Below are 5,679 nucleotides of genomic sequence, written 5' to 3'. Positions count from 1 at the left end.
CTCTTTACACAACTTGGTGTTCCTCTAGTACCAGAGACTCACCATGTTAATGCAGACTTAGTACGAACAATCCACTAGTTCAGCCCACTTCAGTTAAGAACTTCTAAGCTCAAGAATTCTACCAGTTTTAACCTTCCTGTTACCTAAGATTATAGTTATGTACCAATATACCCAGCCAAAGAAATCTCAAATTAACATTGACAAAGCCCTCCTACTTGGCACAGTACCTAAAAGTTATTGTGTGGTGCCTAGAAGAAAAGTCTGGTAACACAGGTAACCTTTTTGCTGCAAATGAAAGCTATGACACAGTGATTTTATCTGGTCCTAAAAGACCTTCCCCTTTCCCCCCCCCCAAAAAAAAAAACTGAGATGAAGCAAACCTCAGGCCTCAGAAAGTTATCACTTCTGCAAGCAGACCTGTGATTCATATTACTTCTATTGATAAACCTATTCTACAGTCAGGTCTGGCAAAGCCAAGAAGAAAGTCTGTTCCTGTGTCTGCAGTGCGTCCATAAACCCTGTGAAACATAGCTCTGGAGGAGATAATCAGTATGGCAAAAAAATCTACCGTTCACAGATTTGCCTCAGCTGGAAACAAGCTCAACCTCACTGCTGCTCAATACACCAGCTGGCTCTAGGGGGTACCAAGACTGTACGGGGGAGATCTAGGGCCCACAAGCCTAACAAGATTTTTCTTTGAAAAAAGTGTTATTAAGAAGACTTGCCAATACTTAAGATAGAATTATATGATTACAATATAGTACTCAAAGTTTACTAAAAATAAGTGAATAAGGGATTACGCTGTACTCACATTTACTCCAATCTCTGTGAATGTGACCCTGTATTCTGAAAGGGTAGATGCCAATAGAGCAAAAGCTCTGCCAGGCTCTACTGAAATGAAAAGACTTGGAGTATGCTTCTGATGGTGACCTACATATTCAGAAGGACCCATCACCAGGCTGGCAGCAGGATGAGAACTTTTTCGTTCTTAGCACTTCTCCAGCTATATCCAGTAAGATATACAGCATACTATATATATATATATATATACACATATAATATACATATTAGTCCAGCAGAAGGAGTACTCACAAATATGAAATTACAGGACCATGAAGGATTGAAATACTAAAGCTTGACAGAGTATATAAGAAAGGTAATATTGCTATGTATAAGTAATATATTTATAATACATTATAAATTATATATTGTGCATAGTATAATAGGTAATGCATAATATAGAATATATTATTATAAATTATATATTATGCATAACATATAATATATAAATAAATTTATTCATAAATACAAATAATGCTACTATATAAATAATAATATATACTCCAGGATGTATAATATACTATGGCGTAGTAATATATAGCATGCTAGAAATTATACAATTATTTGTGTTATTTTACACATTAAAAAAAAACCGAGACTCAGAATGTGAGGTGATTTGCCCATGGTCATACAAAAAGTATCATAGTAATATTATAATATAATAATATTATATAATATAATATATAATAATAATAATAATATAATAATAAAAGATAATAGTAAGATTTAAGCATAAGCCTTCTTACTCAGATTTGGCATCTAAAAATCAACATCCAAAGCAGAGCTTAATTCCTCTCAAACTATTCCTCCTCTAAACTTGCTACTTTCCACCACCTTCCAGTCACCCAGGAGATATTACGTTTTCTTCTTTCCTTCCCTCTCTCTATGCAATCAGTTCCAAAGTCTTTCAATTGCTTAAAGATTTTTCAAAGTTTTTCCTTTATCTGCACTTACCTGGTCACCCTCCTACTCAGACTTTTACATCTTTTTACTTGAACTACTGTAATGCCTCACTAATTAGTCTCCTGGATTTCAGTCTCTCATTTATAATCCATCATCTGCACAGCTGCCAAAACAATTTTCCTAGAGGACAGTTTGGACTATGTTATCCTTCAGCTCATAAATCTTCAGAGCCTCCATATTGTCCCCATGTTAAAACATAAATTTCTTAATCTGGCATCTAAAGTCTTTTAGAATCTGTATCCCACAAATATTTCTAGACTGATATCCCATCACTTTGCTTTACACACTCTACTCTCCATCCAAACTAGAATACTAACTACTCCATAAACTCATTATGTCATTTCCTACTTCCATGAATTTTTACAAGCTGTCACCTATGCGTGAAATGCACTCTGTCCTCAACTTAAACTCTGTGAATCTTTATCTTCCTTCAAGGCTTAGTTCAGATACAACCTACATCATGAAACCTTCTCTGATCACCTTAATTGTTCATTCCCTTCTCAAGTTATTTTTTATTACATACTTAGTATGCAGTATCACCCTAATAGACAGTAAAGTCCTTGAGAGTAGGCACTGCTATATTTTTATTTTATATACCTAGTTCTAGGGTCTTAAAAAATGTTCTTTACAGAGAAAGTCTTTGAATTTGGAGGGAAATCTCTCCTATGTCTGAGGGATCTGTGTTTTTCTTGTTTTGTTCACCATATTTCTTATTATGTTAAAGATATCGACAAATTTGAAGATGATGCAAAGCTGGAAGTGGTGGATAAATGCAACCTATTTAAATAAAGCATTGATGCTGAAAATGGGAAATTGATAAAACAACCCATGACCACAAACTATTACCATTTATTAAGGAATTCAGGCAACGTAATTTAACTGCTACAAAGAAGGGACCAAAAGAGCCAGGAAAAATTCCTCAGGCAGTAAACAAATGGTCTCCTTGCCAACCAGAGAGATTAGGCAGCCAAAGGAAACATTAGCTTAGAATGTAAACTCATTTGTAAAGTTTTGTGGAAAAGGATAATGGAAGATAATGAGCAGTGTAGCCCCACACAACAGAGTAATGGTGAAAGGAAACGCAAATTTTCATGAAGCTTGATGAGACTTCTAACTAAGCCAGATCAGTCTGAGGACGTTTTTGGGGTGAAACTGGAAGGACAGCAAAGAGATGAAAAATGGAAAAGATTTGTCAAGTGTAGGTAATGGGTGTTCAGGGATAATGTTTTCACAGTTATAGCAGAACCAGGAAAATTTCTAGTTGTCTTGAATAAATGAATGAAAAAGCATTAATGAAGGACTTACTATGTGCAAAGTACTGGGCTAAGCACTGAGCATATAAATAGAAAAAATACTCCTTGCTCCTAAGAAGCTCTCAGTACAGCAGAGGATTTCAACACATTTAGGTTTCATTTGTGAGTCAGATGGAAAATCCCTAGTGCTCCCTATGGTGCAGTAGCAAAGAACATTGTAATGTATATTTTTTAGTATCATTTCCATTGATAAAAAAATACCTGCTGAGCAATTTGATGATTCCAAGAAATTTAGCAGTAAAAATGTCTTATCTACTTCCTCAGTATTTTTAGCTGCTGATGACCAGAGGCTGAAGCACCTGCAGAGACAGATGTGATATCTCATCCGCATAAGGGCTGTTCTCAGGTTTGACAGTTCTAGGGGCTAAGCTAGAAGCAGAACTGGTGGTTGAGGGAAGGGATTAGGAGGAAACTGTTATTCCCAGGAATCTTGGGTTTATCTGAACATAGTCTTAATTGTGATCATAGCTTGTACTGGTTGAATTAAGGACATAATGACACACAGAGGATTGGACCTTAAAGGTTAAGGACAATACATTACAAAAGAGGAAGCAGTTATTTCTGAAAAGCAATCCTGCCACACAGAGATAGCAGTCATATGAGGAAAACATGTCAATAGGAAAAAGCAAAAAATATTTGTCCTCCATTGCCTCATAATTCCATGGGCAACATAGATGATTCTGATTTGCAGCAGGATGTCTATCTCAATCAATGGTCTGAAGGATCACAGGGAGGGCTCACATTTATATAGAGTTTTTAGACAAAGAGCTGACAAGTCACTAGTAGCAGAATTTCCCATCACCAAATAGAGTGAGACAATGGGGTATAACGGACCACTGAAATGAGGATATATAATGAATTGTCTAATAAGAAATGAGGGTCAGGGAGTCAAGAATTTAAGTCTGTTTCCCAGCATAGGGATGGAGGGTGGGGAAAGCAAAGGAAGAGACATTACAAAGCACAAGCCAAAATAGTACTGACCAAAAAGCATAGGATAAGCCCATATTATAGCCTATAGTTGGGCAGACAACCTTTAGAACTGGTCCATTGGGACATGCACCTTGAACAAATGCTGTGTATAGCTGAGTAGGAGAAGAGTGGTTGAATTACCTTTGGAAAACTGGTTAGAGTTTTGAATGACCCCAAGCTTCTCCTTGAAATAAAGTTCCATTTATTTAATCATTTGAAAGAGAATATTATTATCAATGCATTTGGAAATGACAATGCACAAAAACATAAGAGGCTTTCTCTCTTCCCTCCCACTTGGATTGCCAAGGAGAAAACAGTTAAAGAGAACATGCAATCACAAACAATGATCAACTCTAAAGATGAGAAGTAAGGTCCAAAAGAACCCAATGTAATTAATCCAATGACTGTGAATGGTTTCGTTGAATAAGATTGAGATATTGCAATCCTTTCTCATTGGGTTTCCTTCAGTGAACCAAGAGGGCCTGCTTGAGGGAGGTGAAGACTGAGCACATGTAGAACATATCCTTGGCTTGCTTGCTAGACTTGCGGTTAAAGTCTCACAGTCGAGCCACACATTCCTCTTCAGTGCCAGGAGAAGTCCCTTTGACATGATTTACAAACGTTTCTTCAGCTGTTCTGTTATTTATTTTTGTTTTTTGTAACTATTCATCTTCCCTTGCATACCATTCTTCCAGCTTGTTTATGCTTTTTCTTTCCATTTTGCTTCCTGCTTCTGAGAATTAGCATCAAAACTTTCCATTTCTTCTTGTCTCCATTTATGCATAGTCTTCTGGTTCTGACCATAATTGATCCACTTGTGAAATAGCTGCATATCTATATGATAAATCATTACTTTCCTGGTAATATTATTCATTCATCACTCCATCAATAGCATCCAGATCCCTGGGGGCTCCCCTTGAAGGGAGGTGAGTGATGCTGGTGTCTAGGATGCTGAAGTCTTCGTTGGCAGGGATCTTTTTCTCCTGCAGGACAAGCTAGGTGGCACATTGGTTAGAACGCTAGTCCTGGAATCAGTATGACTCATCTTCATGAGTTCAAATCTTGCCTCAGAAACTTACAAGCTGTGTGACCCTAGGCAAGTCACTTAACCCTGTTTGCCTCAGTTTCCTCATCTGTAAAAATAAGCTAGAAGAGGAAATGGCAAAACACACCTATATCTTTGCCCAGAAAATCCCAAATGGCATCATGAAGAGTTGGACATGAAATGACAACCAACAACTTTTTCCAATGATATTCTATGACTGTAAAACTGAATTAACTACATTGAATTTAATCTTCAGAAACTGAAAGTTGTAGTTCTCTCAAAAGGTAATGGAGAGGTCACAGTGTCTATGAGCAGGCTGAAATATATCTACAGTAGAAGCAGTTTAAAGAATATTATCAGCTAGGTGTTTAACTGGAAAAGGCAGTGGGCCAGAAATGAAATGTATGTAAGGGATAACAAATAGGTAGCTGCCATACCCCAATTTGTTTTCATATAATATTAAGAGATCTGTAAGGAGACCATGATCCCATTGACTAGACACTATGGAAAATTTATAGGTGGAGATGTGACTTCACAGAAAGAAGATAT

At 36.8% G+C, this 5,679-nt stretch overlaps 1 pseudogene; it reads right to left on the bottom strand.

Moving 5' to 3' along the window:
- Positions 1 to 4,549: 4,549 nt before the first annotated feature.
- Positions 4,550 to 4,963, bottom strand: LOC140503063 (clathrin light chain A pseudogene; annotated as a pseudogene).
- Between the last annotated feature and the right edge of the window lie 716 nt (positions 4,964 to 5,679).

The sequence above is a fragment of the Notamacropus eugenii genome, chromosome 5 (assembly GCF_028372415.1).
Source record: "Notamacropus eugenii isolate mMacEug1 chromosome 5, mMacEug1.pri_v2, whole genome shotgun sequence".
NCBI classification, from domain to species: domain Eukaryota; kingdom Metazoa; phylum Chordata; class Mammalia; order Diprotodontia; family Macropodidae; genus Notamacropus; species Notamacropus eugenii.
Note: the sequence above shows the minus strand (reverse complement) of the source record. Positions and strands in the feature narration are given on the sequence as shown.